This window comes from Trachemys scripta, chromosome 1 (assembly GCF_013100865.1).
Source record: "Trachemys scripta elegans isolate TJP31775 chromosome 1, CAS_Tse_1.0, whole genome shotgun sequence".
Taxonomy (NCBI): Eukaryota; Metazoa; Chordata; order Testudines; family Emydidae; genus Trachemys; species Trachemys scripta.
Window position 1 is genome coordinate 125,939,917 of NC_048298.1, and position 13,896 is coordinate 125,953,812.

Consider the following 13,896-nt stretch of genomic DNA (forward strand, 5'->3'; position numbering starts at 1 on the left):
GACCCTGCGCCGCCGGAGCCCGGGAGGGGAAGTGCCCGGCCGGGGGTGCAGGGTCCGGAGGCATAGGGGCTGCCCAAAGCCCAAGCGCTACCGGCTTCACAGTTTGCCGGGCAGCCTCCAGACCCTGCACCCCCGGCTGGGCGCTTCCCCTCCCGGGCTCCAGCTGCGCTGGGGAAGCGCCGGCTGGGGGCGCAGGGTCTGGGGGCTGCCCAGCAAACCGTGAAGCCGGTAGCGCTCGGGCAGCCCTTTTCGTGTGGCTGGGAGTGGGAGGGAGGAGGGGGCGGAGTTAGGGCGGGGTTGGGGTGGGGAAGGGGTGGATTTGGGGCGGGGCTGGGGTGGGAAATGGGCGGGGCCAGGGCCCCGTGGAGGGTCCTCTTTTTTTATTTGTTAAATATGGTAACCCTACCTCCTACACCCAGCAGCACATGGCCTCTGTTGGGAGGGAGAATGAGGAATGTGACTGAAGCTACCAAGGAGGAATGGCAGAGTCAGCAAAGAAAAGAATAAAAGAGGAAAAAATACACAAGAAGGAAAAAAAAACCATCAGAGAAGAAGAAATGAGAGAGGAAATGAGCAGAAAAGAGGAGGAATGGTGGCTACGATGTTAAAACATAGTGCAAAGGGATACGAGGTGTGTGCAGGGGTGCCCATCTGCCAATCCATTCCAAGGTGCGGGAACCAAAAATGAACCAAAACTGAACTGAGTTGTTGTTTTCCTTTTAAAGTGACAGTAACACTAAAAGTGTCTTTCAATAAAATAATTATTTGTGTTGCTAACACAACAGGTTATCGAAACCAAAAGAATTTAAAAATCAAATGTACTTTTAATGATTTGCTCTATTTCTTTTCTAGTTGCACTTCGCTCAGCAGAGGCACTGAAAGTAGGTTGGTCAGTTTCACTTCCTGCTTAAAATTAGATTTGCGTTCTGCTTCTACTGCACTAACAGAATGCAAATTTGTTTAGATTTTCAACGTAGGAATTGTCATATTGGATGAGATTCATGGTCCAACTAATCCAGTATCCCATCTTTGACTATGGACACCACCAGCTGCTTCAGAGGAAAGTTCAAGAAACCCTACAGATGTGGGATGAGCTGTTCCCCATCCTATTAATTTCCTAATCTCTCCACTAGTAACAGCATTTTAAGTCTTGAAACATGGGGTTTTATATTCCTTCCAATACTCTTTTTTTTAGCATTAACTATTGTAACTCAGGGATTCTTGTTACCCATATGAATATCCTGTCTTCTCTGTGAATCTTGCTAAATTCTTGATCTTGACTTCCTGTGGCAATGAGCTCTACACTCTAATTACGCATTGTGTGACAAAGTATTTCCTTTCATCAGTTTTGAATTTGCCACCTTTTGGTTTCATTGAATGTCCCCTTGCCTTTATGTTGTGAGGCAGGGAGAACAGAAGCCTCACTTCAAGTGAATGATTAAAATCCAAAAATCAGCTCTTCCCTTAGAATATACTTTAATTAATAAATGCTTCCCCCATCTTTCTCTCTGGCTTTTTCATGGCTTCCCCATCATTTTTTTTTTAAATGAAATAAAATCTAAATTTTGGATCAATGTGACAGTGACCTTAGCCTACTTGACAGTGCCCCTTGGGCTACATGAGCTTGAACTGCTTGGGCTGCTTGACAGTATCACTTGAATTTAGTACTTCACTAACTTATCAGAGCAGAGACCAGGTATTTGGCATATGATGGAACATGAATAAATTTCTAGTCTCTGACCTGTAATAATCTGGAGCTGCCTTTTGGCTTCCCTACAACTAAAAGTCCCAGTTATATCAGTGGTGAATACACTCATTAAATAAATAAGCACAAGGCACTGTTTTGAATGAGATGCAACAACATATGATTTCATACACTAGAAATAAAGAAAAACTCTCCTCATAAATGAAAGCCACGAACACTAAAGTCCAGGTTTAGAGCTTCAGATTATTTGGAAGAGACAGTAGGCCAGATCTTCAGCTGCACAGGAGCAGTGTTCAGGGCTGGGGTGTCCATACATGGCTTTCCTGATGGTAGTGGCTGTTCCTGGTGCTGACCAGGCACCAGTTTACCCTCTAGCGGGACGTACCCTGCTTTATGTTGCGCCCAGCTGCCTTTAATCCCAGGCATGTATCTTTACAACCAGAGATCACTGCAGTGCACAGCACTCTGGCCACATCTCTTTTCCTCAGCTACACCTCCTGTGTTGGGTGAGGAGGACAGGCTGGGTAGGGGTGGCAAAGAACTACTATGCCTGTGTGTCCCTTCAGGATGCCAGCTAGGCTGGCTTTCCAGCTGCCTTTCACCAGCACAGCTGCACAAGGGTGCAGCCAAATCATAGCGGAGGAGCCAGCCCATAGATTTAAAAAAATCCCACCTATAAAACAGGCTCTAACTTTAATTAATCCTGCTCTTCTTTTCATTTCTCAGTTTCTATGCAAAACTGATAACAGCACTAAGGGTAACAGACAGTGATAAGCTTGTAACTCAAAACAATGGGGCCTGTGCAACGAAGGGGCCCGTATAGTGAAGGCGTGCCTGAGTTACATGTGGACTGCCTATTGCGTTATTCAAACTGTGAACTATCAATATCTTCAGGGGCATTACATACATTAACGTCGGCTTAACATACTGCAATTCATTAGATGAACCAACTGTGCTACAATTATACATTCTGCTATTACAACATATGCAGCCAAAACAGCTTATTACGATGTATCATCAGATGTTTGTGGGTGGGGTGCTGCTTGTCACTTCCTTAGGCCTGGTCTACACTACGTGGTTAGGTCAATGTAAGCTGCCTTACGTCGACCTAGCTGCGGAAGTGTCTTCACTGAAATTTGGCTCCCACCAACGTAAGCGCCTGTCTATGCCGATTTAGTAACACCACCTCCCCGACTGGCGTAGAATCATGGTCGATGTAATTAGGTCGATGCAGTGTCAGTGGAGACACTGTGGTGCTTACATCGATTGTTACTGGCTTTCAGGAGCTGTCCCACAATGCCTCACTCTAGCAATACAATCGATACAAGTGCTCCTGGTGAGGACGTGCGCTGCCGACACAAGGAGCTGAGCGTGGACACACACAAGCGATTTAATAACTGCTGTGCCTGTATGCTGACGTAAGTTACGTCGACTTAATTATGTAGCGCAGACATGACCTTACAGAGGCAAAACACTAGTACAAAATGTGATGCATGTCTAGGTTACACAAGCTTTTTCACACAAGTCTTTTTCCTTCTACACCAGAGTTATAGGCCAAAAAGGAGAGCAGCTATATAGAAAATACCATATCACCTGGCTGGTGCTGAAATATTAATTCCTGCTCTGACTAGCATTAAATCTTAACTATGGTTTATCTCAAAATTGCCAAGCAATTCTGTCCCCTACAAGCTAGAGGGGTTGTGTGTACAGTGCAGGAAGAGGACTCTTCAAAATCTCCAGAAAGGGCCACTGCAAGATCATAAGGCTTGGGGAGGATGTAAGGTTGGTTAGAACAGCTTTCATCAGCTTGTCCTCCCACATGAAAAGAACTGCTGAAAGATCTATAGTTACAAACGAATCCCACGGCACACACAGATGTGGCTCATGTCCCAGGAAGCAGGGCATGCTTAAGGGGTGGGACAATGAGAGAGTTTTCCAAGCCTACAATAGATATGGGTGTCCCCATGTTATTATTAATTATTTATGTTCCCGTAGCTTCTAGGAATATGGACCAGGACCCCATTATGCTATGTGCTGTATAAACACAACAAAAATAGAGATATAATTTGCTATAACGAAGTCTTAAAGCACTTAGAACCAGATTTCAATGAGAAATTAATACAAATTAGGTGCCTACGTGCTTTTGAAAATCCTGCATCTTTAGACACTTAAATACCTTTAAAAATCAGGTCCTTTGATACTACCATGATGGCCACTATAGAAATGCATCTGTTGTAATAGTAAATTATTGAAGATCAGTCAAATTCTTCTAATTCACTAAAGAAACTCTTCACAGACAAAGACACACTGTATAATGCTGCATAAAGAATCAACAGGCACCACAGGAAATGTAATGCAATATGGGCATTCGATTTACAAACAAACAGTTTATGTCTTAATTCATCTTAACTACTTTCAAAGGCCTTGTCCAAATGATGAATAACACTTCCTAAAGTGCTCTGCTACCCAGGGCCGGATTATGACATTCTGAGGCCCTAAACTATGTCAAGTGTAAGAGGCCCCATACCATAAAAAAATGAATTTATTATTTTCACAGAAAGGACATTGAATATATAAATACAAGAGCTTTATAGCTGTATATATACAAAGGCGAAGTTGTAAAAATAGAATAATAATCTAACTAAAACACATCTTGTAATATATCTGTTTGCATTTTAAAATAGTTTCAAATTAACATTTTCACCAATGATTTCTTAATTAGTAGATATGAAAACTTTGTATCTACAGCAACACAAAAGCAGTGACAGTTACATAGACCAGCTTATTTAATGGAAGCAGTACTACCTGCAGTATGTCTGTTTGCATATCACATACATTTTAACACTGAAATTTAAAACATTTTCATTTGTGATTTTTGGAGACCAAAGTCATTGAGGATGTCCTCAAATGATAAGCTATGGAGTTTGTCACTTTCAATGCACAAAATGGTTAGGGCAGATGGCTTTTCTTGCAGCATTATTGTCTGCAGTTCATTCTTGATATATTTCAGTTGCGAAAATGACCTTTCCCCTGAGCAGTTTGTTACCAGTAGACTCAAACAAAACTGCAAAATCACTTTCAAAAACCAGTAAACATTTTATATTATAAATATTGAGATTTATATATCTATACAACAACAAATAATATTTTATTAATATATATATGGCGAAGACCTGTGTTATTTTACCAAGATCTTTCTGTGAAAGTTAGTGCTATTTTGTCTATGTTCTCACAGGAAAACAAGAGAGGATATATAATATTTTTTACACCATGAATAAGGAAAACTATCCTTCTTTTCATATGAATACATGAAAAAACGTTTGATTAATTTTGTTAGGGAAATACAAAGTTTATCCAGACTATATATAAAATATATTTACAAATATTTATTCTTATTTAATTTTTGCTATGAAACATGAATTGTTGGGATTTGTCTTTTGCTATACTATAAAATACAATGTATTATGCATATGATATGTGATTTTTAAGTCTATATATGAATTTTTACATAGCATACTACCTATAATAAAAAATTATCTTGCGCGCTGCAAACCTACCAAGCAGAAAACCCCAGTCTTTTTTCCAGGCAGACATCTCTCTTTGCATTTCACTTCTCTATCCTCTATCTCCACCAGGACCACTAATTAATCTCGAGTAAACACCTTGGACACACAGTGACAACAAGCTATATGCGCGAAAGGGAAAGAAAGAATTTACCAGAAAAAAGACTGGTAATCTCTAGACAGGCATTGAGAAAGTGAGAAAAACTAGCCTATATTCAAGCAAATATAATGACTATTATAGATTTTAATAGCCTATAAATCATATATGCACATAGTTTGAAATAACTTGCTCACCAAGTACTCAGAATATTTGGATATATATGTATATCTTCCTTCACGTCTCTCAAAACCCTTTATTCCTCCTTTTGTCAGCACTCTCGATATTTACTGTGAAGGTTCCCGAAACTGACAGAGGGAAGCCAACACAAATATATCCTCCTCAAGATCCACTCAACCCAAGTCCATAAGACGATCACCTGCAAACTCAATCATGTGAAGTGGATGAAGCAGAAAGCGGCGTGCGCACTAAGATACACAATTGTATCTTAGAACACACTAACACTTAATAATACTAAGAAAAACAGGAGCGAAGGCACTATACAACTGAGCGTGCTGGACTGTAAACAAAAGATGGAGGCCTTCTGGCTATTACCAGCCACTCTTGGATGAGTCCCATACGAGTATGAGTTTAGCAGGATTGCTTTATGACACCGCCGTGTCCGTCTTCACATTTTTCCCGATTTTATCGGCAGTGAGATTATTTATTTATTTAAATAGGTTATGAAGGCACGGTCAGAATTTTACCAGTAGCAGCTGGCCAACAGAAGGCTGCCTTAGGAAACTGATAGCAGACTTACTCATAGAAATACTAATTTTCCAAGTGCAATTATTGTTTTTTTCTAAGCTCTGGCCTCCGGCCTGTCAATAATGAACAATTAGTGAAGGGTAAAGGTAGGGTAAGGGTATTTGTGTAGCCAGATGTGTATATTTTTGTACATATTTTTGGGCATATTTGAACAAAAATGTCTATATTTAGAAAGAATCTTCTTTTTCCCATATCTCCTTTATTTATCAATCGATTTTGATAAAATTTGAAATGGAGTCAGTTTTTCCTTTTTTAGAGGCCCCTCATATTGTGAGGCCCTAAGCTGTAGTTTAGTTAGCTTATGCATTAATCTAGCACTGCTGCTACCCATGTCCCTCACTGACCCACACACAGGTGGGCTCACTTCTGAAGCTCTGCCTGGAATACTTTTGGAAGATGGTCATGAAATGCCCTTGTGATTTTCAATGGCAGAGTTGTTCCCAGTGGGAAAAATAATACAGTGCTGATTTGTTCTTTAAGAATTTCCTCCCCTCCATTTTCACTTCATTCCAAACCTACCCATAGTTAATTAATAATAGTAATGGCCAATTTTTTCAAGCTGGGACATCCAAAACCATATTTAGGCATCTAAATAAGATGTGTTGAGCTTCCAGCTCACATGGATTTCTGCAAGAGCTGGAAGTGCTCAGCTGAAAATCAGGCTCCTTATTTAGCTGCCTAACTTCAGACACCCAGGGCTAGGTTTCCAAAGGCTGTCAGCAATGACAATTGTGGTCAGATTTTCAAAAGAACTCAGCTCCCATTTAGGAATGTAGATTTAAAAAACAAAAACCGTTCAGTTCCCAGCAATTCCCATTTGTTCTGTGTGGCAGCGGCTGCGTACTAAGAACTTGTGAAGACCTGGCCATTTCACTTAGGTGCCTAAATGGGAGATGAGCTCTTTGGAAAAAGTGGCCACTTATTTTGGTGCTTACATTGAAACTACTGGATGCTGAGCTCTTTGGGAAATCTGGCCCTCTACCTTGAAAATTTTGACTAACAGTAATAATCATACAGTACTTGGCACTTTCATAGTGCCGCTTCTCCAAGAATTTCAAAGTACGTCACAAGCATCAATTAATTAAACATTGTAACCCCCAGGTGAGAGCAACTGCATGAAATCCTGGCTCTGCTGACATCAATGGCAAAACTCCCAGTGAATTCAATTGGATCAAGAGTTCACCCATGACATTTATTTTACAGATGAGTAAAATGAGGTACAAAGTGTTTAAGCGACTTGTCCAAGGGCACACAAAAAGTCAGTGGCTGTGTTGTGGCCCCTAGGGTCCAATTCTGATTTCAGTAATAGCAAGGTAACTCAGGAGAAACTCCTTTCACAACATTGGAGTTACATCGATGTATAACTGGAGACATAAGATCATTGCCCCTTCTCTTGATCTAACCACTAGACTTGCTCTCTCCTGCCCAAGGCAAAGCAAGAATATGGAGTAATACCGCTTCAAACTGTAAACATTACACTGACTTATACACAATTAACACCAGCAGGAACTGGTTCCCCTCCTATCCACACAAAGATACACTTCTTTTCCTTCCTAAAGCAAAGCAAGCAATATGGAGCCATAATAGCTTCAAACTACAATCACCGTTAACATTAATACGGAACTGGCATAACAGTTAGCACGAGGCAAGAACTGGCTTATATGGTAAAACTATGAAATCTTCAAAGAGACAAACGTAAAAATTAGTGCCAAGATTTTCAAAAGTAGGTGCCTAGTTAGGCCCCTAAATCCACATTTAGGGCACTTGTTTGATTTTCGAAAGGGGTGAGCACCTAAACAGCTCTCATTCTCTTCAGTGGTACTGCTGAGTAACTGGTCAGATGCAATCTGCACTAGTGGAAGCTTCAGTATGGTTACCCCACAGGTAATGCAGTGCATTAGTGCATTAGTCAAAACTGCAGGGTAGAGGGGCATAGCTAGAAAGTGTGGCAAGGGCTCCAAACCTGCAGATCGACATAGACAAGGGGGGAAATGATGGCTGCTACATCGTTACATTAAAAAAAATGTGATTTTTTTCAAACTTTCTCATGGCACATCAGTGATTTCCCCCAAAAATATAATGGATAAAAGCCACAGCCTTCACACTGATTCTATACAAAATATGGGCAAATACTCATACACTGTATGGTTTGATCTTATGTTAATTTACTTTACCACATGGCATATATGACTGAAAAAATTCTCATAAATGAAATATAAGTTTGTAGGGCTGATGTTATCTCATGCTTTGCTATTCTTCATAAATGGAGATTGTTGTACCACGCCGACAAGCTCTGACAAGATGAAACAAGTGTGCATAATAGATACTTGGCTTGGGAAAATTCTGTTTTTTAAATTAAAAGCTACTTATTGTGACAGCATTAGACACAGAATTTTTGAAGCAGTGCGGGCTAGATTTTCAAGACAGCTCAGCACCAACTTAAGCACCAAAATAAATGCTGAGCACTTTTGAAAACCTGACCATAAGTGTTCCAATGTGAACTGTTGCAGAATGGGCACTTTGGAAAATCCAGCTCTTGTTTAGGTGCCCCAAATGGGAGCTGAGCTCCTCTGAAAATCTGGCCTCAATTGTGGGTTCTGAGCCTTTGGAAATCTGGTTGGCCCTGAGCAATTTTAGAAATCTAGCCCTCAGTGTGATCATTTACATGTTATTACCCAGAATGCCCTTCCATCTGAGAGAAACATTTCATAGAGATGGTGGGATATAGAGTTCTGAGAACAAACAAAAAACATATGACCTGTCTGTGGATGCACTGCAATTCTTTTCTGCTTCCTAACTAGCTTTCTAATGTTAGACAGCCCTGAAATGTATATGCTAACACTCAATAAATTCACCATGCTTTCATTGACCCATGCCATTTCTTTACCTTAAGTCATTTATTGTAATACTCAACTGAGACTTGTACATATCAGCTGCAATCCAAGCTGGCAAAAGCTTCAGGTGCTACAGTATATTGTGACAAGAGGGGTTGTCTCTCCAGTGATGTAGCTTAGTACAGTGTTTTTCGATACACAGAGAGAACTTTGTTTGAGAGAGTTCTAACAGTCACACCCATAGATATAAGCCTGAGACTGAGTTAGAGGACTACTGTATAAACAATAGTAACAGTCATGCTATATGCTGCGTATAACACCTGGTACTGTAACAGGCCTATTTCCATTTTGTACATGCAAACCAAGCAGGCTGTTGTAATCTGAGAAGAAACATCTGGCTCACTTGCTTCTTTTTTTTTTTTTTTAATATGAAAAAACCTTCAAATGGCCACGGAAATGTCTAATAATTAGCTGCCTTTCAAAAATTAGCAGAGTATCACTTGGTTATGATTAAACTCATTTCAAACCTGTTCCTCAGGAAATGCCAGTATTAAATTCCAAGCAATTCTTAAGGCAAACCCACTTAGCATACAATAATAGAAAAATACATTCGTTCCAGGTGCTGACTCGGCAGAACCTGACATTCGAGTCTGTTTATCCTTTCCACCGTCTCCCTAACCCCTTTGGATTTTGTTATTCTATAAGCCTCCAGTGTTGTCCTGTCTCTTTCCCATCTGGGGGATGGTTGGGGAAGGGGGAAGCACTAATGAAAGGAGCATGGAGCAGAGCCACAAGACTAATCCAAATATGGCCTTTGTTTTTCTATTATGCAGCTGGCCCCTTGTATCATAAAACAGGTTCTTCCATTACCACTGTCCCATTCAATGGGAATGCAGAGGCTCAGACATAATTTGTACACTTTTTATTACATTTATTCATTTTTTGTTAAGAATGAACATTGTGTAGGGAGTTGTACAAAATGCAAAGGAAGATGGAGTCTTTGGCACAAAGGTCTTAGAGTCTAAATAGACAGGCAAAGCGCGCGTGCACACACGCACACACACACACACAGAGATGCTGCTGCTGCAAATTGGCCAACATTTTCAAAAGTGATTCAGTCTTTCGGGTGCCCAACCTAAAAGGAGACTATTTTTTCCAGAGTGTGGGTACTTGGCACTTTTTGAAACGCAGGCACATTTGAAGTGTCTCAAAAAGAGCACCCCAAAAATGATGCATCCAAAATCACTGGTCACTTCTGAAAAACTTGGCCCTAGAGCATCTTTTTTACTTTTAACATTTTATTTTGAATTTCCATAATAGGTGTTGACAGCACTTTACTGACACAGGTTAATGCTATGGACCTGACAGAAGAAATAGGTTTGGAGTAGAGGTGTTTTTAAAAAAACAAAACAAAAAACAAAAAAGGACAAAAACATTCAATGACATTTTTTGCTATAAATATGAACTGTTTTTTGATGGATTCTGGTTTTGAGAAGGACTTTGAAGGAAGAGAGACAGGCCCTTGGGACTAGAGCTGGGTGAATAACTGATTTTTTGGTTTGCTGGCAGTTCCAAAATAACAAAACAAAAAACAATCAAAACAATTCAGTTCAACCCAAACTGACTCTAACCGTTGCAAAAAATTTCAGTGAATTGAAAAAAATTCAACAACCTGTTGTGGGTCAAATAAATGGACCCGAATAGTTTTTTTACAGACAGCAGTGGTAGAGCCTCCCTTATAACTCAGTAGTTAGAGCACTCACCTGGGATGTGGGAAACCCAGGTCCAATTCCCCACTCTGCCTGATGTGGAGAAGGGATTTGAACGCAGGTATTCCACACTGCAGGAAATCACCCTACCTGTCATGCAATGGGATATTCTAGGGCAAGACTCTCTGAATCATTCCTGTTGAAGCAGTTCCATTTTGTTTAAATAATTAAATAGTCACTGGCAAAGGAACTTTGGTCTTCCACATCCTAGCGGTGTGACTACAAATTACCATTATGGATGACAATGGGCCAGAGAAAGAGACTGAGAATAGCCTGGTAGTTAGGATACTGAATCTCCCCACATACAATCTCCCTTTCAGTTCAAGGGTTTATAATTGTATCAGATTAGAACACCTGCTTTTGATTTGTGGTAGATTTTTATTAATAATACATTTCACATAACTGAAGTCAAATTAGCAAATGTAATTGTATCTTGAAAAAATAGTGCACTGCTATCTTGTTAGTTTCATTGAATTTACCTGAACTATGGGCCAAATCCTGCTTACTTCACACATGCAAAAAACTCTTTTTGGCTTCAGTCAGAACTTTGTTTGGGGGGGGAGTGTGGGCCACGGCAGAATCTGTCTGAAACTGGACAGCAACAATACAAAGCACTTACCATGCTTTAAACCTTCAAAGTGGTGTCCAAATATTTCATATTCACTTTCCAACATTAGAAATTTTGGTCTTGTCTATCCTGGAAGGCTTTATGGTAACTGGAAACTACTGAAATTATCACAAGTGAAGGAAAGGGGGAGGGATTTTTAGTCAGACTGGCACTCTTTATTTTTTCACATCTTTTAAATTCCAGCGCCAAATGAACATCTGGGAGAAGAGATGTCTTGGGTAAAGACTCGGCACATCTGTCACTTCAGTTAAGAGAATTCTGAGCTTACATCTTTGATACAGGCTAGTCAGTCCTCCAGCAAAACCAAGACTCTTCAGAATTGACATCCCAGATATTTCTAAGGTTGCAAAAATATAGAAGGAGAAATAATACATAGAAAAAAACAAATAAGAACTCCCAAACCTTTCAGTCTTTTTTTTCCTGTGTAATATAAAGAAGGACACATGGACAATTTTAAAGGAATCTTTTGCAGATTACCTATAAGTGTTTCATGTTGTGAAAAAATCTTTGAGACCACTGAGCTTGGTGATTTCTTTACTCTTTTCTCCAGAGAGTTCTCCTCCTAATCCTTTTCTTAGGCTATGTCTTCACTAGAAACGCAGCAATAGCACAGCTGCAGTGTACACCACAACAGCAACATGAGGGGTACTCCGGTCGCTGTAATTAATCCACCACCCTAAGAGGCAGTAGTGTGGTCAATGGAAGAATTCTTTCATTGACATAATGCTGTCTACACCATGGTTAGGTCAGTTTTTATTGAGGTGTAGACGTACCCTGGGAGACCCAAATACAAAATCCCTTCTTCACATTTGGCAGAAGGGGAATTGGAGCGGGGTCTCCCACATCTCAGGTGAGTGCTCTGGCCACTGGGTTAAAAGATCACCGCCTGGATTTTTCATACCCCTGAGCAACGTAGCTGGCTTGGCCTAACTTTTTAGCATAGACGTGGCCAGGGCTTACACACAGAGCTGTAGTTACCATAGTAATATGAATGTACATTAACAGATCTTCTGTCTGGGAGGCATGTCAAATGCACCTATTACTTCTCAAGGTAGACAACAGCAAGATTTTCAAACCTGGGTGCCTAACTTAGGTGCCTACGTTCATATTTAGCCCCCTAAATAAACAGCTTGATTTTCAAAAGTGTTGAGCAACCAGCAGGTCCCACTGACTTCAGAAACTCAGGCCCTCTTTATTTAAGTGCCTGAATAGGAAATTGGAAGGCTAACTTCAGGTATCTGAAAAGCTTGATGGCCAGTGAGCCATGTTCACTAACATGGGAGACACAATGTAATAAAAATCCCAAATAAATTAAAAAAAATTGTGTTCCCCCACCTGCCATCACCAGAAAATTAATACCTGGCCCATGACATACATCTGACTTGGCTTATATTTTGGCCTATTCTTTCTGAATTAATTTAGCTACCTAAGCCTACTTTATGCCTATCTAGAAGCCATCTGAATGGAAAATAACTGATCTGTGATGCTATTTTGCCCATCCCTGATTACCTCATCAAGAAGCTCCCCACCCAACCTGCATCGAGACAGGAAGCACAAATTCATGACCACATAGGGTAAAGAGGGTGCCCCAACAAAGCCACAATGCTAGCGAGGACTCTAAATTTAAGCTTGCCATAAAAGCTTTGAAAATGATGACACACACAGACAGAGAAACTACGGGGAATGAAACACCTTAATTTTCAAAAACCACAATGATCCACCCAGCACTTTTAGAGCTTTGAGCTCTGAGGCATGAATTAACCACAGGCAATGTTTTTAACCTACCAAACACAAGCATTCATTCTTTCATACTTGGCAAATGCCTAAAATGGGATGTGTGTGTCTTGAAAAAACATAAACTGGACATTTCTATTTCTGTTTTTAAAAAAATATTCAACTGAGCCATACACCTGCTTTAAATGTAAGTCCAAGATTCTCAAAAGTGGTTTCAATGCCTTCATTTTGGGGTGCACAACCTGGGACACCTTAACAGGGGCCAGATTTTCAGAAAGTCCTGAGCCCCAACCCTTTGAAAATCAGTCTCTTTTAACAAGTCTCTATTTGGACAGCCAAAACTGAGGCATCCAAAATCACTACTGTGAATCAAAAATCTTGGCCTAGGTCAGCAATTTCATAATTCTAGCATGTTGGTCAAGTTCCACAGAAAGGTGCTGACATTGTCCCGAACTGCGACCATAATTAAATTAAATTACTACATCATTCATTATTATTGTATATTAATTAGTCAGTTGTTAATTAAGTGTTCTTAAAGCACATCTTTCATTTTAGTAATTCAGCTTGGAGGATACAAAATGCAGTATTAAATAGCTTCTGAACTATAATGTTACACAAATAGCCAAAACCAATGCCAAGTGGAACACTGTTAAATACATCAAATTTAGATCTTTCTTGCATTGCTGAAGCTTTGACTAGTATTTCTTCTGCAGGTCTTATGTTAACTGCACGTGTGTTGGAGAACTTCATGTTTTTGTTAACATGAAGCGTAAAGGTTTGTTGAAAATAAAACACTAA